The 26,875-nt window shown below is 36.9% G+C and overlaps 1 long non-coding RNA gene and 1 pseudogene across 1 annotated transcript in view; both read right to left on the reverse strand.

The window, feature by feature from the left end:
- Window positions 1–26,875, reverse strand: part of LOC114676287 (uncharacterized) — a 279,737-nt gene that overhangs the window by 79,831 nt on the left and 173,031 nt on the right. The gene's annotated exons all lie outside the window — the stretch shown is intronic.
- On the reverse strand, window positions 13,603–13,721 carry LOC114676545 (U6 spliceosomal RNA; annotated as a pseudogene).

Raw genomic sequence — 26,875 nt, forward strand, 5'->3', positions numbered from 1 at the left:
CAAAAAACCATTACAACTAATAAATACATTTAGTAAAGTTGCAGGATACAAAAGCAAATATAAAATCAGTAACATTTCTATATGTGAATAGAGAACTATCTGAAAAAAGAAATCAAGAAAACAATGCCATTTACAATAGCTACAAAAAAATACCTAAAAATTAAACAAGAAAGGGGAAGATCTTTACACTGAAAACCATAAAACATTGATAAAAGAAATTGAAAAGAACACAAAGATGGAAAGATATACTCTTGGAATAATTCATATTGTTAAAATATTTATACTACCCAAAGCAATCTACAAATTTAATGCAATCCCTATCAAAATACCAATTATATTATTCACACAAATAAAAAATACAGTACTAAAATTCATATGGAACCACAAAACAGTCTCAAGAAAAGAGCCCTAATAGCCAAAACAATCTCAAGAAAACACCAAAACAAAAACAAATTGGAGACATTATACTACCTGACTTTGAAATTTACTAAACTGCCATAGTAATATAAACAGCATAATATTAGCATAAAAACATACATAGACCAATGGAAGAGACTAGAGAACCCAGAAATAAACCCACCTATGCACAGCAAATTGATTTTTGACAAAAGTATCAAGAACATAATTGGGGAAAAGACAATCTCTTCAATAAATGGTGCTAAGAAAATTGAATATCCACAATCAGAAGACTAAAACTGGACACCCGATCTTTCATTAAGTCAAAATGAATTAAAGATTTATATGTAAGACTCAAAACTATGAAAATACTCGAAGAAAACATAATAAAAATGCTTCATAACACTAAAGTGGGCAAAGATATTTTTGATAAGAACTCGATAGTATAGGCAAGAAAAGCGAAAATAGAAAAACGGAATTACATCAAACTATAATGTTTCTGCCCAGCAAATGAAACAATCAGCAGAGTGAAGAGAAAACCTACAGAATGGGAGAAAATATTTGCAAACTCTACATATGACAAGAGGTTAATATTTAACATTTATAAGGAACTCAAGCCAACAGCAAAAAATAAAAAACCCAAAACCAAAAAACAAGTAATCTAGTTGAAAAATGGGCAAAAGACTTTAATAGACATGTTTCAAAAGAAGATACCTAAATGACGAATAGATATATGAAAAAAATGTGCAACATCACTAATAATAAATGATGAATAGATATATGAAAAAAATGTGCAACATCACTAATAATTGGGGAAATGCAAATGAAAACTATATTGGGATATCACCTTACTTCAGTTAGAAAGGCTATCATCAAAATGGCAAAAGATAATAAGTGTTGGTTAGAATGTGGAATAAAGAGAATGCTTGCACACTGTGGAAATGTAAATTAGTACTGCCACCATGAAAACAGCATGGAGTTTCCTCAAAAAAATTAAAAATAGAATTACCACATGATCCAGCAATCACACTACTGGATATATATCCAAAGGAAATGAAATCAGTATGTGAAAGAGATTTCTGTACTCCTTTGTTTATTGCAGCACTATTCACAATAGCTGAGATATGGAAAAAACCTAAATGTCCATCAACTGATGAATAAAGAAAATGGGGTGTATATACCCACAATGGACTATCATTCGGACATAAAAAAGAATGAAATCCCGTCATTCACAGCAACATAATGAGCCTGGAGGACATTATGTTAAGTGAAATAAGCCAGAGGCTGAAAGAAAAATACCACATTTTCACTTCTGTGTAGAATCTTAAAAAGTTGATCTCATAGAGGTAGTAAATAGAACAGTAGTTACCGGTGATAGTAGTTACCGGTAAGAAGGAGAGAGGATGTTTAACAGGTATAAAGTTACAAATAGAAAGGAAACATAAGTTCTGGTGTCCTATTGCACAGTAGAGTGACTATAGGCAACAATAAGGTATTATATATCTTGAAATAGGAGAGAGCATTTTGTATGTTCTCACTACAAAGAAATGATAAATGTTTGAAGTGATGGATATGCTAATTACCTTGATTACATAATGTGTACATGTATCAAAACATCACATTGTACTCCATAAATATGTACAATTAGTATGTTTCAAAAAAATTAAAAGTACATATTATTTAAAAAACAAAAAGAAAGATATGGATCCTACATCTATAAACTGTGGGCAAATCTTTGTAAAATCTAGTAGGCAATCACTTTTTCTCATTTACTACTGTGTGCTTGTAACTTAGAACTGTTCCTGACACATTGTAGGCACTCAATAATAGCTATTGAATGAATGAATGATGCAAGAGGTAGGACTATGCCATCTTCTAGGTCTAATTGTAATGGTTTCCTTAGCAGTTCTACTGTGTGCTGTGACTGTGTTAATCATACTTAATAGACAGGGAAATAGCTTCTCTTTTTAAACATTTTATTCTTTATTGTAAAATGAATAATAAAGCCTATACTATGGAATTTTTAAAGGAATAAATGCTTAACATGCATGTGAAAGAGTATAAATTTAAAATCATAATACCACTATGAGTTATTATTAGGCTCCCTGTTGCTTCATCATTCTACATTCCTAGCACTTGAAAACATTGGTGAAAGATGTTTCACTGAAAAAAGATTATAACTAGAGATGCCAGTGTAGAGAAAACAGATGCTTAATGGAATAAAAACGCAAATACTGTGGTGATAAATGTATTCTGTTGTGATCAAATAAAACCATTTATTAACTAAGTAAATCTGTGGAAAAGTTTCCAACGCTAACATTGAAATGTATATACCTCAGTCAGACTGATATCATAATACTCTAAAGATTTTTTTACTAAAATTTTACTGCTAATTTTTGCAATAAGCATTCTCCATTAACAAAAACTAAGAAGCAAACAAACTAAAGCCAGACTTCTTAATAGTGCTCATAAAGGATCTCCCAGAAGTTAAACATTCTGCTTGTAACCCCGTACTATTCCAATCTAGACTCTACACCTGAAGTGTGGGCTTAAGCTCTACTATTTCAGTGAGGCCTTTCCTCAGTCCCTCATGCTAGAGGCTATTGCCATTCCAAAAATGACTATAGCACTTGCTGACACAGCCCACTGCTTTTTAGAGGGACAAATCCATTTTTTAAAAATAATTAGTATGCTTTCCCTGTGTTGCTTGAAGAACTGGTCTCTTTATCTTGTCGCCCAGTTTCATTTCTTTAGCTGGATTGTATGCTTCAAAGGCAGAAGACATTGCTCATACGTTTATGTTGTCCCTCTGAAGTCGTAACTGGATTTTACATTGCGGCTACCTAGTAAGTACACATTCATTTTATTTGAAGACTCAAAAGCACAGAATGTTAGAACTAAAAGGGATACTACAGTTGTTACCATGTTTCAACATTTTGAATTTAATGCTTTTGGGAAGGATATGTAGTCTTCAGTTCACCAGAGTCCCCACCACTTTTGTCTGACCCTGGCCCTGCCACATTTAGTTGGTCTCTGAGGCATCTGTAGCTGTCATTCTGGATAGACACCCATAAGGGACTATGATCTAGAGGCCTTTAGTGGTTTGCCTGAAATGACACTGAGCTACCTTAATGACACTGCCAGGCCTAACCTGAAGGCCTTATTTTATTTTATTTATTTTTCAGAGCTCTTTTCATCTCAGTATATTGCCTTCTCAAGTGACTTAACCTAATTATTGTTTTTGTATGCCAGCCTCCTTCCTGCACCCAAATTCAGCTGTAATAAAAGTCAGTCTACTTGTTCAAGACTAGAGATACTACAGGGATACCTGAGAATGTATAGTCAACACTGTAAATCAGAACATATATAGTTTATAATAGATACAATAGATATAGTTTGGTATGTTAACTTTGCAAAAACATTTTTGTGGTGATGCAGAACAATGAATCTGAACTTGTGAAATGTTTAGGTAACAGTAATAAGCTAACAACAACAAAAACATTTTATCAGACTCTTAAAAATCATAACAAAATGAAGATTTTTAACTCCACTCTGTGTAAAACACTTCTAGATCATACTTTAAAATGGTATCAAAGGCCCTATAACTGACAAGAAAAGACTCCCATTTCTTTACTTTGTCCCTTTATCTTTTCTAGATGCTTAAAAATAAAAATAACTTACGTTTGCAGGATAGAGACACTATAATCAAAAGCATTTAACAAGAGAGTGAGAGAATGAGAGAGAAGGACACAAACACACACACACACAGACACAGACACAGACACACACACACACGGAGATAGAGATTTTTGGCTTATTTATTAAAAAATTAGAAAAGTTTTATATAAACTTTGGTGTCTATCCCATATCTAATACAAATCTTGCCAAGAATCTATTTTGTAGTTTAAGCAATGCTATTGTTTGTACAGTATGTTTTTATACTTATACAATTATTTCCCAATGACATCATCATTTCTTTATATAATTTCTTAATCAGTACGAGGCAACATTAGTTCGAAGACATTAACTGAAAAATCAAAATGTGTTTCTTTGTCCACAGCAAATAGAGCATTTCTTAGATTTAATATTTAAAAATAATTTAGTTGATACACATAAAAAGACCCAAAATGTGACTTCTAAGCCTTTTATTTAGGGAACAGATGCAGTCTTTATCTGTTCACTACCATGTTATTAGGCAGACAAAAGATAAATAAGGTCTCATGTGAATGACACAGTTAATATGTTTATAAAAAATAAAACTATGGGAGTAAATGTTCTTAAATGGAAAAAAATGTATATAAATTGAAAAACAATTTGAAGAAAAAAACATGTTTGTGGGCTAAAAAGAATAGAAGTGAAACTGTTTTAGAGCTCTTTATTTTAAGCAGAAAATCAGTCAGTGGGAGGAAAAGTTGCAAGTAATACAATCCTGAAGAACTCTTAACACCTTGAGGATGTTGAAAGGAAACCAGACAAACCACAAAGTAAAAGATACATAGCAAAGGAAGGGAGGAGCTAAAGCAGGCAGGTGAAATTGTTCTGCACGAAACCTTAGAAACAGTGAGCATTATGAAAATGGGCCACTTATTTTTTTTTCTGTGCAAGCATCTTGATTGAGGCAGTCTTTGCTCTTGAACAGAGAGCTTATATTTTCCCACATTTGTACCATATAGCAGCCCACTTACTTTGTACCCATAATCCTGCTTTATCTTTTTGAATAGCAGTTATTACTACCTGATATGTATTTGTTTGTATATTGTCTAAATTTCTCCACTGGAATATAATGTCTCTAAGGTCATGGCTTGCTGTTGCAACCCTTGTACCTAGAACAATGTCTGACACATGGAGGTCCCAAAAAGTATTCGTTGAATGTGCATTTAGGTACTACATTTAGATACTCTTCATTTTTTTTTTGGTTATACTTTTAATAATAATCTACTGTATAATGATTGATTTGTTATTGAAAGATAGACACAATATATATTCTGGTTTGAATGTATCCCCTAAATTTCAAGTGTTGGAAACTTAATTCCCAATGTGGCAGTATTAAAAAGTGGAGCCTTTACTTATACACCATGGAATGCTATACAGCCATAAAAAAGAATGAGTTCATGTCCTTTGCAGGGACACGGATGAAGCTGGAAACCATCATCCTCAGCAAACTAACACAGGAACAGAAAACCAAACACAGCATGTTCTCACTCATAACTGAGAGTCGAACAATGAGAGCACATGGATACAGGGAGGGGAACAGCACACACCACGGCCTGTTGGGGTATGGAGGGTAAGGGGAGGGAGAGCATTAGGACAAATACCTAATGCATGTGGGGCTTAAAACCTAGATGATGGGTTGACAGGTGCAGCAAACCACCATGGCACATGTATACCTGTGTAACGAACCTGCACGTTCTGCACATGTATCCAAGAACTTAAAGTAAAATAAATTTACATATATATTATATATACATATATTAGATCCAACTAGATATTTTAGGTACCTACAATATTTAAGGAACTGAAATAGACATGTTAACATATTGTGATGATTAAATATAATTATATATGTCAATAAAAGTGGGGCCATTAAGAGGACATTGAATCACGAAGGTTCTGCCTTCATGAATGAATTAATCCATTCCTGAAGTAATGGATCAATGGGTTATCATGGGAGTGGAACCGGTGGCCTTATAAGAAGAGGAAGAGAAACTTAAGCAAGCATGCAACACACTCAGCCCCCTTGTCATATGATGCCCTGTACTATCTTGGGACTCTGTAGAGTCCCCACCAGCAAGAAAGCTCTCATCAGATGCGGTCCCTTGACCTCATACTTCTCAGCCTCCATAACTGTAAAAAAAATTCCTTTTAAAGTAAATTACCCAGTTTCAGACATTTTTGTGTCTGAAATATATTGTGATAAGCAATAGAAAATGGACTAATATAATATATAATTATATATGGTATTTAGTTTTACAAGGCAGAAATGCACACCCACACACTTGATCAAAAAAATCATTCTGAGCTTTGGGCTCACCTGAGTCCCTCCTGGAGACCTGAAACTAAACTGATTGTAACTGTGAAGCCCTCACCTGCTCTGAAAGGATAATTGGGCATTTGATATATTTAGTTTAATTGTGTGTAAAGTGAATTTAAATCTTTGAACTACAAGAGAAAATTTACAATTTTAAACTGGCAGGAGGATAAAAATTATGAGTGTTGGATATATGAGACAGTTCAGCAAACAAAATCACTAGCCTAGCACTGAGTGATGAGGATTCTTAAAATGCACAGGCATGTGCGTATTTGTTAGTTGGGTGCACAGATACACATGCAAACTGAGGAGTGTGATTTCCTAAAACTCTCTTAAGAGGAGGTATCTTTTGCAGATATCTTTAACACATTTCAAACAAATCTCAGTTGTTGCAATGATGTAGAATCCCAAATCTGGAAGAGACTTAAATTATCATCTGATCCAGTACTTTTCTCTTTTTTTCTCTCTTATTTTCCTAGACATTTTAGCTTAGGGAAAAAAAAAAGGCTAACAGGGAAGAACAGAGAACAAAATCCAAAGTAACAGAAGTGGACTGAGAGCCCCAGACATTTATCCAATCAGCATCTCCTATTCTCTACCACTTCCAAAGGTACCTATAACCTTATATACCTTCAGTGCTATCTTCTGTACCATTTTGAGTTTGATCTTTGCTTGACCTCCTTAGGTTGCCCTATTCAGACACATGAAATCATTTAGAAATTCTACCTTAAGTTGAATTGTATCTTCTGTGATTGTCCAATTAGATAATTACATCATTCTGGAAGAAGTCAAAGCCAGAGTCTGGCAGACCATTTCTAAAGACTTTCTTCCAAACCGAGATTGACTAATTAGTTAACATTTCAAAATTTTCAATGTTCATTCAGTTATGAATCCAACTAATTCTGCTATTTACCAGCCACAATCCCCTGTCATGTTCAGATAAATGAGTGATAAATGTTTTCAAGTTGAAATCAAGATATGCTACAATTATCGTTCTCTTATTGCAACTTTTGTAATCTTAGCAACAAAAACAAAAAGATGCCAGTCATGTGTGTGAGTTCACTGCTGCCTCCTACCAAGTACATTTTCTTATAGAATGAGTAAAAAAGTGTTCAGAACATCTACTGTAGAATTTTGCTCAGGATTCATGTCAACTACACTGCCCTATTTTTCATGGAATTTTTGTGTATGCCATAAATGCTGTTTAATAACAGCAAAGCTGGAAATTAATTCATATGTCTTTCTTTCTCTGAAGAATTCAAAACTCTAATGTATTTTTTTCACCTGTTAGCATTTTCCTTCAGAGTGATATTTTATATTCACAAAATACAAGCTATTAGTTATGGCAAATTTCATTATAGTCTAGAGTTATAAAAGGTCTCTAAATTATCCTAAATGCTTAAGACAACTGTAAAGAGCAGTTTTCAGAACAAAATCAGAAACTATGAGCAGTATTAGCAATATCAGGACAGTATCAGCAACAATCTCAGATAATGACTACAGGCATGCACCATCACACCCAGCTGATTTTTGTATTTTTAGTAGAGGTGGGATTTCATCATATTGGCCAGGCTGGTCTCGAACCTGACCTCAAATGATCCACCCATCTCAGCCTCCCAAAGTGCTGGGATTACAGGTATGAGCCACCATGCCTGGCTGAGGTATTCTTATTCACACACCATCACATTAAACAAATTTATTTTTAATTGAGTCATCTGGAAAATATAGTTGGAAAATAGTTATTTTTCACACCCACCCACAATTTATCTGTTATTTTAAAGTTCGGAATTTGATATGTTGGAGTTTTTTTTTTTTTTTTTTTTTTTTTTTTTGACAGACTCTCACTCCGTCGCCAGGCTGGAGTGCAGTGGTGTAATCTCGGCTCACCGCAACCTCCACCTCCCGAGTTCAAGCGATTCTCGTGCCTCAGCCTTCCGAGTAGCTGGGACTACAGGTGCGCCGCCACCATGCGCAGCTAATTTTGTATTTTTAGTAAAGACGGGATTTCACCATGTTGGCCAGGATGGTCTCGATCTCTTGACCTCGTAATCCACCCACCTCGGCCTCCCAAGTACTGGGATTACAGTTGTGAGCCACCGCGCCCGGCTGCAGTTTATTGAAATAGAATAATTACAGACCATGAAATTGGCTGCAAGGTAGAATTTCTTTGACTCCTCACAGAGACCAACTGACTGGCAGCAAAATGAGAACAGCCTGGAAGCAGCCCAGTGCTGAATTATACCCATACCCAATGCTATGGGTATAACTTTTTCTGTGGAAAAGGCCGAAAAGACAATGACATGACGGCTGAAAGTATAAACCAGCCTCCTAGTAAGAAGCTGTGATATTACCATTTATTGGGAACACGTCATCACAGTCTATCTGTCAGAGGTAACTGATTGAGCATTTCTTTACTCCATAATTAATTATTAGGTGCTGTGGGAAGAAAAGATTATGTTAGGCTTTGAGTGTTAGAAAATAAGAAAGCCTATATAGTCCCTTTTCTCAAACAGTCACAGACTTAAAGGGTGAAATAAAGCATTTGATTTCATTTGGACACTCTCGAGATGGCAGAAAGCTAACCTTTTGTTCTGAGTTATCTCACTCTTTTTCAGGGCCGGGATCTAGAGGCCTTTCATTTCCAGGGAAATTCTGAAATACCAAGCCCTGAGTTTTGTGTGACTTTCAAGCTTTGAATATCTTATGTGTGCTTATCAGAGTCAAGAGGTGTTTTCATGGTATTTAGAAGTCCTTAGCCCAAATATTTCTTTTTTCTTCTGCCTAAGATGAAGAATAGCCTTATTTGGTATGTCAGTGGTTTGACATTGCTCATTACACTTTTTCCTCTGTTGTGTGGCCAATTACAAGCTTGCCTCAAGCCCAGGTATTGTAGGTTTCAGCTGTATTGAGAGCAGTTGCAGGGAAAATTGCATAATGTAGGAAAGCAGACAAGAGGGGCTGAGTGGCCGAGCCCCAGCTTTATCTCTGTTCTATCACTTGCTGACTGGGTGGTTTGGGGAATAACACTTCAATTCTCTGAGACCCAGTGTCCTCATTTGTAAAATGAGGAATTTGGACCAGATCATTTCAAGGTACCTTTAGGCACAAACATGGAACATTATTCTGAGAAGCTAAAAATTAGAAAATCCATTCTCACTTCGTATCACACCTACTGGTATCACGAACAATAGGCAGAGAGAGAAGAATATTCCCTTTTAAATTAACAATAAGAATTGAATATAAACTAATCTTTTGTTTCTTTCCTTACACAAAGAAATTTTTAATCATTCCATTATTTTCTTCATGTTGTGTTTTTCTTGACTTCTGAATCTTTTCCAGGTTTGACAAAACACTGACTATCACACCTATTTCTGAAATAATTTGGTGAGTTTTTCAATTATGTCCATTCCATAAGATGCCTTGAGTAAAGTAATTTTCAAATTTGCAAAGGTAGAGAGATAAGTACAATATGCAAAGTAACGTACCAAGGTAAGTGAAAGATATAAATTGAAAAACCGAAGTAATAAACATTATAAACATAAAAGGCACGGTGACCTAAATTAAAACAAGGTAGAATATTTTGTGGATTGGATTTCCATTAAACTCATTAACAACTTTAATTTTTGTTGGAGCAAAACATAGGTGTACTGCTAGGCTATTCTTACAGTACTACTCAAGTTATTAAAATTTAATGAATGTTACAATTTTGGAAAAGGAAAAGTGAACAAATGCTTGTTTTTCTTAACCTCCTTAGGCTTCAACTGACTTCTCTGCAAGGTAAAAATACTGCTACCTACCTCATGGCTTGTTATAAGGACTGAATGTGATAATGCAAGTAAAGTCCTCTACTTGGTATGCACGAATGGCTTATAAGTTTTCTGAGTTGGTCTTGATACTTGTTGCTATACGTACTTTATTTCTTTTCATTCTACAAGTGATATTTTGAGTAATATTTTGGAATGATATTTATTTATTTATTTTGTACAAGAGAAAAAACAGAATCAGAGAACTGAAGGTTCTTATTCAACGTCACAAAATACAAGGTGGTTAAGGTTGGAATTGTAATCGTCTTAAGGTCTACATGGCTTTTAGGCACTTGATTTTCTTGGGACCCAATCCAAATGTGTAAGCCTTAAAATGGTTGTTTTGGCTGGCCACGGTGGCCCACGCCTGTAATCCCAGCACTTTGGGAGGCTGAGGCAGGTTGATCACCTGAGGTTGGGAGTTTGAGACCAGCCTAACCAACATGGAGAAACCCCATCTCTACTAAAAATACAAAATTCGCTGGGCATGGTGGGGCATGCCTGTAATCCCAGCTATTTGGGAAGCTGAGGTGGGATAATTGCTTGAACCCAGGAGGCAGAGGTTGCGGTGAGCCGAGATAGTGCCAATGCATTCCAGCCTGGGCAACAAAAGTGAAACTCCGTCTCAAAAAAAAAAAAAAAAAAGAAAAAAAAAGGGCTTGTTTTAAGTTCATAGGAGAATATTGACTTGGTAAGTCTGCATGAAGAAATAATATTGTTAGTTTTCATGTATAGAAAAGTAACTACAATTTATTGTGATTTTAAATATTAACTGAGCCTTAAGTATCAAAATGAATGTTAGTTTTTAAAGTGATCTTTTTGGGAGGCTGTCTGGAGTGCTCCTTCCATTGTCCAGAGTATTTTGAGATTGCTATCTCAAATAGTGACACTAGTCAACTGGTTTGATTATTTGAGTCACATCTCTTATTTTATTTTTAAAGAAAATGTTGTTTTAACCAATTTGTTTATTTACTATATTAGCTTCTGGCTCTTTCCAAAGAATAAAATCATCCCCAAAATGATCAATACCCTTTGATCTTAAATCTATTAAAAATAATATAGGTAGGCTTGAAATATGTCTAGATGTATGGATTCTAATATTATTTCAAGTAATGACATACTTTGGAATATAGCCATGTTCACTTAACAATAGGAACTTGCTCTGAGAATGTATCATTAGGCAGTTTCATCACTGTGCAAACATCATACACTGTACTTACACAACCTATGTGGTATAATGCACTACACACCAAAGCTATATGGTATAGCCTGTTGCTCCTAGGTTACAGGCCTGTATAGCATGTTACTGTACTGAATGCTGTACGCAATTGTAACACAGTAATAAATGAGGCATATCTTGGAGACATTGTTGGTTCAGTCGAGACCACCACAGTAAAGCGAATAAAGCAAGTCACACAAATATTTTGGTTTCGCAATGCATATAAGTTATGTTTACCCTATACTATAGTTTATTAGGTGTGCAACAGCACTATGTCTAAAACAACAAGAAACATACATTAATTTAAAAATACTTCTTTGCAAAAAAATGCTAAGGAACATCAGAGCCCTCAGTAAGTCATAATCTTTTGGCTCGTGGTGGGTCTTGCTTTGACTGAGATGGCTGTTTACTGATTAAGGTGGTGAAAGATTTCTCTGAGTATGGGATGTTGTTTGACAGCATTTTACCCACAGTAGAACTTCTTTCAAAATGACAGTCAGTCCTCTCAAATCCTGCCACAACTTTGTCAACTAAATTTATATAGTAGTCTAAATTCTTGGGGGTCATTTCAACGTTTACAATGTCTTCACCAGGACTAATTTCCATCTCAAGAAATAACTTTCTTGGCTCATCCATTAGAAGCAACTCCTCATCCATTCACATTTTATCATGAGATTGCAGAGATCCAATCACGTCTTTAAGATCCACATTTAATTCTAGTTGTCTTGCTAATTCTACCACATCTGCAGTTACTTTCTGCACTGAAGTCTTAAATCCCTGAAAGCTATCCATGAGAGTTGAAATCAAATTTTTCTAAATTCCTGTTAATTTTAATATTTTTACCCCCTTGCATGAATCACAAGTATTCTCAATGGCGTATTGAATGGTGAATTCTTTGCAGAAGGCTTTCAACTTACTTTGCCAAGATCCATCAGAAGAATCACTATCTATGGCAACTGTAGCCTTACTACATGTTTTTTTCCTTCCTTCCTTCCTTCCTTCCTTCCTTCCTTCCTTCCTTCCTTCCTTCCTTCCTTCCTTCCTTCCTTCTTTCCTTTCTTCCTTCCTCTCTCTCGCTTTCTCTTTCCTTCTTCTCTTTATTTTCTCTTTTCTTTTCTTCAGAGTCTTGCTCTGTTGCCCAGGTTGGAGTGCAGTGGCATGATCTCGGCTCACTGCAATCTCCGCTTCTCAGGTTCAGGCTATTCTCATGCCTCAGCCTCCCGAGTAGCTGGGATTACAGGCATGTGCCATCACGCCCATTCTCGTATTTTTAGTAGAGATGAAGTTTCACCGTGTTGCAATGCTATTTCGAACCCCTGGCCTCAAGTGATTTTTCTGCCTTGGCCTCTGAAAGTGCTGGGATTACATGTGTGAGCCACCCCATCCAGCCACTACATGTATTTCTTAAACTATAAGACTTAGAAGTCAAAATTACTCATTGATTCATAGGCTGCAGAATGGTTGCTATGCTAGCAGGCATCAAAACAGCACTTATATCCTTTAATATCTCCATAAGACCTCTTGGGAGACCAAGTGTATAGTTAACGAGCAGTAATATTTTTAAAGAAGTCTCAACAGTGGGCTTAAAATTTTCAGTAAACCATGCTATGAACAGATATGCTGTCATCCAGGCTTTGATAATCAATTTTCAGAGCACAAGCAGGATAGATTTAACGTAATTCCTAAGGGCTCTCTAAAATTTTCAGAATGGTAACTGAGCATTGGCTTCCACTTAAAGTCACCAGCTACATTAGCCACTAATAAGACAGTCTGTCATTTGAAGCTTTTAAACTAGGTGTTTGGTGTAGACACTTTCATCACTTACGTTAGCTAGATCTTCTGGATAACATGCTTCTGCTTCTACATCAGCACTTGCTGCTTCCCCTTGGGCTTTTATTTTACACAGATGGCTTCCTTTCTTAACCCTTATGAACCAACCTCTGTTAGCTTCTAACATTTTTTTTGAAGCTTCTTTGCCTCTCTCATCCTTTATAGAATTGAAGAGAGTTAGAGCCTTGCTCTGGATTAGGGTTTGGCTTAATGAAATATTGTAGCTGGTTTGAACTTCTATCCATATCAACAATAGGGCTTTGGAATACAGCCATGGTCACTTAACAAACACTTTACTTTCTTCTTATTATTATTTTTTATTTTACAAAAGTATGGAATGCTTCACGAATTTGCGTGTTACCCAGGGACCGTTGTTACCTGGGGACCATGCTAATCTTCTCTGTATCGTTCCAAATTTTAGGATATGCGCTGCTGAAGCGAGCACACTTTCCTATTACTCTTTCGTTCACTGAAGTAGCAGTTTTAATTTCTTTCAACAACTATTTCTTTGCATTCACAACTTGGCTGTTTGGCAAAGAGGGTGAGCTTTCGGCCTGTCTTGGCTCCTACGCCTTCCTCACTAATCTTCATCATTTCTAGATTTTTATTTAGACTGAGTGATGTGTGACTCTTCCTTTCCCTTGAACAATTAGAGGCAATTGCAGGGCTTTAATTGACGTAATTTCAAAATTATTGTGTCTTAGGGAATAGGGAGGCCCATGGAGAGGGAAAGAGATGTGAGAACAGCCAGTCAGTGGAGCAGTTGCAACACACAAATTTATTAATTTTTTCATCTTATTTTTTACCATGCATTATTACGGTTTTTATTTATTTTTCTGTAAGTTATCATTCTATTTATTTATTTATTTATTTTTCTATAAGTTATTGGAATAGAAGTGGTATTTGGCTACATGAGTAAATTCTTTTTTTTTTTTTTTTTTTTTTTGAGACAGAGTCTCGCTCTGTCGCACAGGCTGGAGTGCAGTGGTGCAATCTCGGCTCACTGCAAGCTCCGCCTCCCAGGTTCACACCATTCTCCTGCCTCAGCCTCCTGAGTAACTGGGACTACAGGCGCCCACCACCACGCCTGGCTAATTTTTTGTATTTTTAGTAGAGACGGGTTTCACCATATTAGCCAGGATGGTCTTGATCCCCTGACCTCATGATCCACCCACCTCAGCCTCCCAAAGTGCTGGGATTACAGGCGTGAGCCACTGCAACCAGCCTACGTGAGTAAATTCTTTAGTGTTGATTTGTGAGATTTTGGTGCACCCATCACCCGAGCAGGTGTACATATACACTGCACCCTATTTGTAGCCTTTTATACCTCGCCCCTCCCTCTCTTCTCTACAACTCCCCAAAGTCCACTGTATCATTTGTATGCCTTTGTGTCCTCATAGCTTAGCTCCCACATATCAGTGAGAACATATGATGTTTGGTTTTCCATTCCTGAGTTACTTCACTTAGAATAATAGTCTCCATCTCATCCAGGTCACTGCAAATGCTGTTAATTCATTCTTTATTATGGCTGAGTAGTATTCCATTATATATATGGAATACTTCGCCATGTTGCAATGCTGGTCTTGAACTCCTGGGTTCAAGTGATCTACCTACCTTGGCCTCCCAAAGTGCTGGGACTACAGGTGTGAGCCTGGTATATCTATCTATATCTATATCTATATATCTATATCTATATATCTATATCTATATCTATCTATGTCTATCACAGTTTCTTTATCCACTCGTTGATTGATGGGCATTTGAGTTGGTTCCACATTTTGCTATCGTGAATTGTGCCACTATAAACATGAGTGTGCAAGTATCTTTTTCAAATAATGACTTCTTTTCCTCTAGGTAGATACCCAGTAGTGGGACTGCTGAGTCAAATGGTAGTTCTACTTTTAATTCTTTAAGGAATCTCCAAACAGTTTCCCATAGTGGCTGTACTAGCTTACATTCCCACCAGCAGTGTAGAAATGCTCCCTGTTCACCACATCCATGCCAGCATCTACTTTTTAAAATTTTTTGATTATGGCTATTCCCACGACATTACATTCTGCTAGCCTAGAGGTCTTAGTTCCAGAGGGAGGTACATTGCCACCAGGAGACACAACAACGATTCCATTAAACTGGAAGTTAAGATTGCAAGCTGGACACTTTGGGCTCATCCTACCTTTAAGTCAACAGGCTAAGAGGGGAGTTGCAGTGTTGGCTGGAATGACTGACCCAGACTATCAAGATGAAATCAGCCTACTACTCCACAAGGGAGGTAAGGAAGAGTATGCATGGAATACAAGAGATCCATTGGTGTCTCTTAGTATTACCATGCCCTGTGATTAAGGTCAATGGGAAACTACAACAGCTCATTCCAGGCAGTACTACAAATGACCCAGACCCATCAGGAATGAAGGTTTGGGTCACCCAATCAGGAAAAAAACCACGACCTGCTGAGGTGCTTGCTGAAGGCAAAGGGAATGCAGAATGGGTAGTGGGTAGTAGAAGAAGGTAGTCATCAATACCAGCTAAGACCGTGTGATGAGTTGCAGAAATGAGGACTGTAATTGTCTTGAGTATTTCCTCCTTCTTTTGTTGAAAACATGTTTGTGCATATATACACTTGTACTAAGAAAATATTTTCATTTAATTTTTTTCCTATATTTTGTGACATGAGATTCATTAACTTCATATTAGCATTTAAGTATTGTTAATTTTATATAATAGCATTTGGATTGGGGATTGGTGCATTTCTGGTTATACAAAGGATAGTTGCTATACGTTAGGCATAATTATGATCTTATTATTGTGTTTATTAGAAGATTATGATCACAGGAGATGTGCATGGGTTCAAGTTGACAAGGTGTGGACTTGTGATGTTTGATACTGAGTGTCAACTTGACTGAAGGATGCAAAGTATTGATTCTGTGTGTGTCTGTGAGGGTACTGCCAAAAGGGATTAACATTTGAGTTAGTGGACTAGGAAAGGCATACCTACCCATAATCTGGGTGGGCACCATCTAATTAGCTGCCAGTGTGGCCAGAATTAAAAGCATGCAGAAGAACATGAAGAGACTAGACTGGCTTAGCATTCCAGCCTACATCTTTCTGATGCTGGATGTTTCCTGCCCTCAAACATGGGACTCTAAGTTCTTTGGCTTTTGAACTTGGACTGGCTTCCTTGCTCATCAGCTTGCAGATGACCTATTGTGGGACCTTGGGATCATGTGAATTAATACTCCTTATTAAATACTCCTTATTAAACTCATATATATATATATATCCTAGTAGTTCTCTCCCTCTAGAGAATCCTGACTAATACAAAGATCCATTTCATTCTCCTACACATGGCTTGCCAATTATCCCAGCCCCATTTGTTGTATAGGATATCCTTTCCCCACTTCTTGTTTCTGTTTGGTTTGTCAAAGATCAATTGAGTGTAAGTATTTGGCTTTATTTCTTGGTCCTCTGTTCTGTTCCATTGGTCTATGTGCCTATTTTTATACCAGCAACATGCTGTGTTGGTGACTATAACCTTGGAGTATAGTCTGAAGTCAGGTAATGTGATACTCCTAGATTTGTTCTTTTTGCTTAGTCTTGCTTTGGCTATGTGGGCTTTTTGGTTCCACATAAATTTTAGGATTTGTTTTTTTAGTTCTGTGAAGAATGATGATGGTACTTTGATAGGAATCACATTGAATTTGAAGATTGTTTTTAACAGTATGGTCATTTTCAAAATATTGTTTCTATCCATCCATGATCATGGGATGCCTTTCCATATGTTCATGCCATTTATAATTTCTTTCAGCTGTGTAGTTTTCCTTGTAGATATCTTTCACCTCCTTGGTTAGGTATATTCCTAATGATTTTTTTTTTTTTTTTTTTTGGTGCAGCTGTGTAAAAGGGGTTTTCTTGACTTGATTCTCAGCTTGTTCACTGTTGGTGGATAGCAGTGCTACTGATTTGTTTGTACATTAATTTTGTACCCAGAAGCTTTACTGAACTCATTTATCAGTTCCAGGAACTTTTTGGATGAGTTTTCTAGCTATGTGTTCATATCATTGGCAAACATCACAGTTTGACATTCTGTTTACCTATTTGGATGTCCTTTACTTCTTTCTCTTGTATGACTGCTCTGGCTTGGACTTCCAGTGCTATTTTGAATAGAAGTGGTAAAAGCAGGTATTTTTGTCCTATTTCAGTCCTCATGGGGAATGTTTTCAACTTTTCCCCATTCAGTATAATGTTGACTGTGGGTTTGTCATGGACAGCTTTTATTACCTTAAGGTATGTCCCTTCTATGCTGATTTTGTTGTTTTTTAATCATAAAGGATAATGGATTATGTCAAATGCTTTTTCTGTGTCTATTGAGATAATCATGTGATTTTTAATTCTGTTCATGTGTTATATCACATTTATTGACTTGCATATGTTAAACTGAGAGGTGACAACGTGCTGGCAGACCTCACTCGCTCTCAGTGCCAACTTGGCCTCGGCGTCTGCTCTGGCCATGCTTGAGGAGTCCTTCAGACTGCTGCTGCACTGGGGGAGCCCCTCTCTGGGCTGGCCAAGGCTGGAGCTGGCTCCCTCTGCTTGCAGTTAGGTGTGGAGGGAGAGGCATGGGCGAGAACTGGGGCTGCGTGTGGTGCTCATGGGCCAGGATGAGTTCCGGGTGGGCGTGGGCTTGGCTGGCCCTGCACTTGGAGCAGCTGGCCGGTGCCGCCAGCCCTGGGCAGTGAGGGGCTTAGCACCTGGGTCAGCAGCTGTGGAGGGTGCGCCGGGTCCCCCAGCACTGCCAGCTTGCCCATGCCATGCTCAAATTCTGGCTGGGCCTCAGCTGCCTCCCTGCAGGGCAGGGCCCAGCACCTTCAGGCTGCCATGCTCAAGCCACCCACTGTCCGTGGTCTCCCACGCGGCCTGAGCCTCCCCAAATGGGTGCCACCCCCTGCTCCTTGGTGCCCGGTCCCATCAACCACCCAAGGGCTGAGGAGTGTGGGTGCATGGCATGGGACTGATGGGAAGCTCTGCCCATGGCCTGGGCATGGCATCCACTAGGCAAAGCCAGCTGGGCTCCTGAGTTGGGTGGGGACTTGGAGAACTTTTATGTCTAGCTGGAGGATTGTATATGCACCAGTCAGCACTCTGTGTCTAGCTCAGGGTTTGTGGATGCACCAGTCCGCACTCTGTATCTAGCTAATCTGGTAGGGACTTGGAGAACTTTTATGTATAGTTAGAGGATTGTAAATGCATCAATCAGCGCTCTGTGTCTAGCTCAGGGATTGTAAACGTACCAATCAGCACTCTGTCAAAACGGACCAATCACCTCTCTGTAAAATGGACCAATCAGCTCTAAAATGGACCAATCAGCAGGATGTGGGTGGGGTCTATAAGGGAATAAAAGCAGGCTGCCTGAGCCAGCAGTGGCAAGTTGCTGGAGACCCCTTTCACACTGTGGAAGCCTTGTTCTTTTGCTGTTTATAATAAATCTTGCTGCTGCTCACTCTTTGGGTTCACACTGCTTTTATGAGCTGTAACACTCACTGGGAAGGTCTGCAGCTTCACTCCTGAAGCCAGCAAGACCACGAACCCACCAGGGAAAACGAACAACTCCGGACGTGCTGCCTTTAAGAGTTATAACACTCACCGTGAAGGTCTGCAGCTTCACTCCTGTCAGTGAGACCACGGACCCATCAGAAGGAAGAAGCTCCAGACATATCTGAACATCTGAAGGAACAAACTCCAGACACAACATCTTTAAGAACTGTAACACTCACTGCAAGGGTCCGCGGCTTCATTCTTGCAGTCAGTGAGACCAAGAACCCACCAATTCCGGACACAAAACCATCCCTGCATCCCTAGTATGAAACCCACTTGATCATAGTGGATTGTCTTTTTGATATGCTGTTGGATTTGGTTAGCTAATATTTTGTTGAGAATTTTTGCATCTATGTTCATCAGGATATTAGTCTGTAGTTTTCTTTCTTTTTCTTTCTCTTTTTTTTTTCTTTCTCTCTCTCTCTTTCTTTCTCTCTTTCTTTCTTTCTCTCTTTCTTTCTTTATTTTGTCATGTCCTTTCCTGGTTTTGGTATTAGGGTGATACTGGCTCATAGAATGATTTAGAGAGGATTTACTTTTTCTCTGTCTTGTAGAATAGTGTCAATAGGATTGGTACCAATTCTTCTTTGAATGTCTGATAGAATTCAGCTGTGAATTTGTCTGGTCTTGGAATTTTTTTGTTGGCATTTTTAAAAAGTTACCATTTCAATCTTGCTGCTTATTATTGGTCTGCTCAGTTTCTATTTTTTTCCTGGTTTAATCTAGGAGGGTTGCATATTTCTAGAAACTTATCCATCTCCTCTAGGTTTTCTACTTTGTCTGTGTAAAAGTATTCATAATAGCCTTGCATGATCTTTGGTATTTATGTGTTATTGGTTGTAATATCTCCTGTCTTGTTTCTAATTGAGCTTATTTGGATATTCTTTCTTCTTGGCCAATCTTGCTAATGGTCTATCAATTTTGTTTATCTTTTCTTTTCTTTTTTTTAAATTTATTTATTATTATTATTATACTTTAAGTTCTAGGGTACATGTGCATAATGTGCAGGTTTGTTACATATGTATACTTGTGCCATGTTGCTGTGCTGCACCCATCAACTCGTCAGCACCCATCAACTCGTCATTTACATCAGGTATAACTCCCAATGCAATCCCTCCCCACTCCCCCCTCCCCATGATAGGCCCCGGTGTGTGATGTTCCCCTTCCTGAGTCCAAGTGATCTCATTGTTCAGTTCCCACCTATGAGTGAGAACATGTGGTGTTTGGTTTTCTGTTCTTGTGATAATTTGCTAAGAATGATGGTTTCCAGCTGCATCCATGTCCCTACAAAGGACACAAACTCATCCTTTTTGATGGCTGCATAGTATTCCATGGTGTATATGTGCCACATTTTCTTAATCCAGTCTGTCACGGATGGACATTTGGGTTGATTCCAAGTCTATGCTATCGTGAATAGTGCCACAATGAACATACGTGTGCATGTGTCTTTATAGCAGCATGATTTATAATCCTTTGGGTATATCCCCAGTAATGGGATGGCTGGGTCATATGGTATTTCTAGTTCTAGATCCTTGAGGAATCGCCATACTGTTTTCCATAATGGTTGAACTAGTTTACAGTCCCACCAACAGTGTAAAAGTGTTCCTATTTCTCCACATCCTCTCCAGCACCTGTTGTTTCCTGACTTTTTAATTTTGTTTATCTTTTCAAAGAACCAGCCTTTTGTTTCATTTGTCTTTTGTGGGTTTTTTTTGTTTGTTTCAATTTCATTTAGTTCTGCTGCACTGATCTTTGTTGTTTATTTTTTTCTGCTGGGTTTGGTTTGTTTTTGTTTCTGTAGTTCCTTAAGGTGTGAACCTAGATCATCTAGTTGTGCTCTTTCAGACTTTTTGATGTGGGCCTTTAAGGCTATGAACTTTCCTCTTACCACTGCTGTATCCCGGAGGTTTTTGTTTTGTTTTGTTTTTGTTTTTGTTTTTGTTTTGAGATGAAGTCTTATTCTGTTGCCAGGCTGGAGTGCAGTGGTGTGATCTCAGCTTACTGCTACTTCCACCTCCCAGGTTCAAGCGATTCTCCAGCCTCAGCTTTCTCAGTAGCTGGGACTACAGGCCACCATGCCCAGCTAATTTTTTGTATTTTAGTAGAGATGGGGTTTCACCATGTTGTCCAGGATGGTCTTGATCTCCTAACCTCGTGATCTGCCCACCTCAGCCTCCCAAAGTGCTGGGATTACAGGTGTAAGCCACCGCGCCTAGCCTCCCAGAGGTTTTGATAGGTTGTGTCACTATTATCATTCAGTTCAAAGAATTTTTTAATTTCCATCTTGATTTCATTGTTGACCCAAAGATCATTCAGGAGCAGATTATTTAATTTCCATGTATGTGTATAGTCTTGAGGGTTCCTTCTGGAGTTAATTTCCAATTTTATTCCACTGTGGTTTGAGAGAGTACTTGATATAATTTTGATTTTCTTGAAATATATTGAGACTTTTTAATAACTGATTATATAAGTCTATCTTGGAGAATGCTGCATGTATTGATGGATAGAATGTATATTCTGCAGTTCTTCATTAGAATGTTCTGTAATTATCTGTTAAGCCCATTTGTTCTAGAATATAGTTTAAGTTCATTATTTCTTTGTTGACTTTCTATTTTGATGACCCGTCTAATGCTGTCTGTGGAGTATTAAAGTCCCCCACTATAATTGTGGTGGCATCTATCTCATTTGTTAGGTCTAGTAGTAATTGCTTTATAAATTTGGAAGCTCCAGTGTTAGATGCATATATATTTGAGATTGTGATATTTTCCTGTGGACTGTTTCTTTTATCATTATATAATGTCCTTCTTTGTCTTTTTTTAAACTGTTGTTGCTTTAAAGTCTGTTTTGTCTGATAGAAGAATAGCTACTTCTGCTTGCTTTTGGTGTCCATTTGCATGGAATATCTTCTCCCATTCCTTTACATTAAGTTTATGTGAGTCCTTATGTGTTAGGTGAGTTTCTTAAAGACAGCAGATACCTGGTTGGTGGATTTTTATCCATTGTGTCATCTGTATCTTTTAATTGGAGAATTTAGGTCATTTACATTTAATGTTAGTATTGAGAAGTTAAGTATTGTTTTGTTCATCCTGCTAGTTGTTGCTTGAATACCTTTTTCTTTTAAATTGTGTTATAATTTCATAGATCCTGTGAGATTTATGCTTTAATGAGGTTCTATTTTGGTGTATTTTAGGTCTTATTTCAAGACTTACAACTCCTTTTAGCATTTCTTGTAGTGCTGACTTGGTAGCAGCATATTCTCTCAGCATTTGCTTGTCTGAAAAAGACTACCCCTCTTTCATTTATGAAGCCTAGTTTCACTGCATACAAATTTCTTGCCTGATAATTATTTTGTTTAAGGAGGCTAAAGATAGGACCTCAATCCTTTCTGTCTTGCAGAGTTTCTGCTGAGAAATTTGTGTTAATCTAATAGGTTTTTCTTTTTAGGTTATCTGATCCTTTTGCCTCACAGCTCTTAAGATTATTTCCTTTGTCTTGACCTTAGATAACCTGAAAACTATGTGCCCAGGTGATAATCTTTTTGTGATAAATTTCCTGGATGTTTTTTGAGCTTCTTGTGTTTTAATGTCTAGATCTCTAGCAAGACCAGGAAAGTTTTCCTTGATTATTCCCTCTAATAAGTTTTCCAACCTTTTAGATTTCTCTTCTTCCCCAGGAACATCTATTATTCTTCCGTTTGGTCATTTAACATAATCTTAAATTTCTTGGAGGCTTTGTTCATTTTTAAAATTTCTTTTTCTTGTCTTTGTCAGATTGGGTTTGAAAGCCTTGTCTTCAAACTCTGAAGTTCTTTCTCCTACTTGTTCTAGTCTATTGTTGAAACTTTCCAGTGTATTTTGTATTTCTCTATGTGTGTCTTTCATTTCCAGAAGTTGTGGGGGAGTTTTTGGTTGTTTGTTTGTTTGTTTTTACTTTATGATATCTATTTCTCTGGAAAGTTTTTAAATTTATATTCTATATTGTTTTTTAAAATTTCTCTTAAGTTGATTTTTACCTTTCTCTGGTACCTCCTTGAGTAGCTTTATAATTAATCATCTGAATTCTTTATCTGGCAATTCAGAGATTTATTCTTCGTTTAAATCCATTGTTGGAGAGCTAATGTAATCTTTTGGAGGATGTTATGGAACCTTGTTTTTTTATATTACCAGAATTACTTTTCTGGTTCCTTCTCATTTTGGATAGACTTTCAGTGAAAAGATCTGGAGCTCAAAGGCTTCTGTTCAGATTCTTTCATCCCATGGGTTGATTCTTTGATGTGGCACTCTTCCCCTTCCCCTAGGAATGGGGCTTCCTGAGAGTCAGACTGCAGTGATTGTTATTGCGCTTCTGGGTCTAGAAACCCATTGGGGCCACTGGTCCTGGGCTGGTGCTGGGGACTGTCTGCAAAGAGTCCTGTGATGTGATCTGTCTTCAAGTCTCCCAGACATGGATACAAGCACCTGCTCTGCTGGAGGTGGCAGGGAAGTGAAATGGGATCTGTGGGAGTCCTTGGTTGTAGTTTTGTTTAGTGTGCTAGTTTTCTCAAATGCTGAGTTTGCTAGCAGTAAAATTGTCACATGGACAGACTCAAGAACTCTGGTTAGTCAGGATGCCGTAGGTGCTGAAATTTGTTGTTGTTTTCTCCTTATGTGAAACAGGGTTCTGTTATATACAATGATTCAGACAAATAGTTCTCTTATATGTGTGTGTGTGTGTGTATACATATATATACACATACATATATATATATATATATATATGAGAGAGAGAGAGAGAGAGAGAGAGAGAGAGAGAGAGAGAGTTTGATGTGTCTTTGTCTGGCTGCAGTATCAGACTAGTTAGTACTGACTTCCTAGAATAAGTTTCGAAGTAGTCCCTTCTGTTGTATTTTTTAGAATAATTTCATTAGGACTGTTATTTATTTTTCTTTAATCATTTGGTAAAATTCATCAGTGAAGCCATTAGTTTCTAGGCTTTTCTTTGATGGGAGACATTTTATTAGGCTTCAATCATGTTACCTGCTGTTGGTTTGTTCAGGCTTTTTATTTCTTCATGGTTCAATCTTGGTAAGTCATATATGTTTAGAAATTTATCCATTTCTTCTGGGTTTTCCAATTTATTGTCATATAATTGCTCATAGTAGCCCCTAACCATCCTTTGAATTTCTGTGATATCAGTTGTAATGTCTCCTTTTTTATCTCTGATTTTATTTATTTGGGTCTTCTGTCATTTCTTCTTTTTCTGGCTAAAGACTTGTCAATTCTGTTGATCTTTTCAAAAAGCAGTTGTTTTTCATTGAACCTTTGTGTTCCTTTATTTCAATTATATTCATTTGTGCTCTGATCTTTTTATTTCCTTCCTTCTCCTAATTTGGGGTTTGCTTGCCCTTGCTTTTCTAGTTCTTGAAGATGCATTGTTAGGTTGTTAATTTGACATTTTTCTACTTTTTTGATGTAGGCATTTATAGCTATAAATTTCCCTCTGGGTATTCATTTCACTGTATCTGACAGATTTTGGTATATTTTGTCTTCATTATCATTTATTTAGGTATATTTTTCAATTTTCATCTTGATTTCTTCATTGACACACTGGTCATTTAGGAACATACTGTTTAGTTTCCATATGTTCATATAATTCTAAAATTCTTTTTATTATTGATTTCTTCATTTATTCCACTATGGCTAGAGGAGATAATTGGTATTATTTCTTTGACTGTTTTAAAACTTATTTTTTACCTAACATATGGTCTGTCCTTGAGAATAATTCATGCATTGAGAAGAATGTATATTCTTCAGCCATTGGATGAAATGATTTGTAAATATTTGTTGGGTCAATTTGTTCTGCAGTACACATTAAGTCTGATGTTTCTTTGTTGATTGGGGTCAATCTCTATAATCATTTCTAATAATATTTGCGCTCTCTCTCTATATATATATCTGAGTGCTCTAGTGTTGGTGCATATATATTTACAACTGTTACATCCTCTTGCTGAATTTACCCTTTTATTATTATATAGTAATATTTTTGTCTCTTCTTAGAGTTTCTGTTTTGAACTCTATCTTGTCTGATGTAAGCATAGCTACTCCTATTCTTTTTTGGTTGCCATTTGCAGGTAATATCCTTTTCCATCCCTTTATTTTTAGTTTATGTGCGTCTTTATAGGTAGAGTGTGTTTCTTGTAGGGAACAGATCATTGGATCTTGGTGTTTCATCCATTCAGCCACTTTGACTTTTGATTGGAGAGGTTAGTCTATTTACATTCAATGTTACTACTGATCGATAAGGACTTCTGCCATTGTCTTATTTGTTTTCTAGTTGTTTTGTGGTCTTCTCTTTCTTCCTTTTTAAACTTTTTTCTTAAAAACTAAGACACAAACATACACATTATCCCAGGCCTACACAGGGTCAGGATCATTGATATCACTGTCTTCCACTTCCACATCTTGTCCCATTGGAAGGTCTTCAGGGGCAATATCATGCATGGAGTTGTCATCTCCTATAATAACAATGCCTTCTTCTGAAATATATCCTGAAAATCTGTCTGAGGCTGTTTTGCACTTAACATATATATATATATAATATATATATGCATATATATGAATGAGTATACTTTTAAATAATGAGTAAAAAGTACAGTAAATACATAAACAAGTTACATAGTCATTATACTGTTATCAAGTATTATGTAATAATTATAGGTGATAGACTTTTATATGACTGGCATGCAGGTTTCTTTTTGCCAGCTTCACTGCAAACACATGAGTAATGTTTTGTACTATGACATTAAGGTGGCTACAGTGTCACTAGGTGATAGGAATTTTTCAACTCTATTATAATCTTATGGGGTCAACATCATATATGCAGTTTGTCATTGACTGATACATGGTTGTGTGATTTATGACTATATATGTATTAGGTTGGTGCAAAAGTAATTGTAGTTTCTGCTATTACTTTTAAGTTCCTTCTCACCTCTTTCTTCTCTCCTGCTATTTAGTTTGAAAATAACATACCATTGAGTTTAAACACTGTGAATTAGCATATTTGTTGAAAATTTTGATTTATCTAAAAAAATTTATTGAATGCCTACTAATTATCAGGCATTGCTCTGAGTTCTTGGGAAGCAACAGTAAACAAAACAGATCTCTAACCTGTGGTGCTTACATATACGTACTCACAAACATATATATTTACAAATATAACAAATATCTAAATTATATATAATGTTGGAAAATGATAAATGCTGTGGGAAAAACAGAAAAGACAGCCATTTCATATGGGAAGTAGAGGCAGATTACAATTTTAAATAAAGTGATTAGGACAGACTTCATTAAGAGGGTATTATTTTTGCAAAATTCAAAGAAGGAAGAAAATTAGTCAAGAGGATACCTAGCAGAAGATGGTCTCGGGAAAACAAAATAACTTGTACAAAGACCCTGAGTTGTAAGTATGCTGGTGCTGTTGAGACAGAGCAAGGAGACCAGTGTAGTTAGAAAAGTGTAAGTGAGGTATAGAGAAGTAGGAAAAAAAAAAGTCAGAGAAGAAAAGGATGATCATCCTGGCCTTGGAAGCCAGTATAAGGAGTCAAGCTTTCATTCTTAGTGAAATGGAAGCCATTGTTGTGCTTTGAGCAGTGATGTGACATTATCAGTCTAGTCTTTTAGAAGTATTTCTCTGGCTGCTTCATTGAGAATAGAAAATAGGGGCAAAGAGAGAAACAGGGAGACCAGTGTGGAGGCAAGGGATGATGAAACAGGGTGGTAGCAGTGATGGTGGTGAGAAGTGGTCAGGTATATAACCTTATGCCTTTTATACAGTTTTTCACTGCAATCAGACTTTCTAGAAAGTATGCCGACCATGTCTCTTTTGATCACAGTTGTTTCCCTGAGTTCCTGGTATAAGAGCAGATAGATAGTAAGCACTTAATAATATTATACTTTGGATATAGAATAAGTTTTTAGAAAAAAACTAGCTATTACTTGTCAAGTATATGATCTTACTATTTTACACAAAGTT

The sequence above is a fragment of the Macaca mulatta genome, chromosome 2 (assembly GCF_049350105.2).
Source record: "Macaca mulatta isolate MMU2019108-1 chromosome 2, T2T-MMU8v2.0, whole genome shotgun sequence".
Taxonomy (NCBI): domain Eukaryota; kingdom Metazoa; phylum Chordata; class Mammalia; order Primates; family Cercopithecidae; genus Macaca; species Macaca mulatta.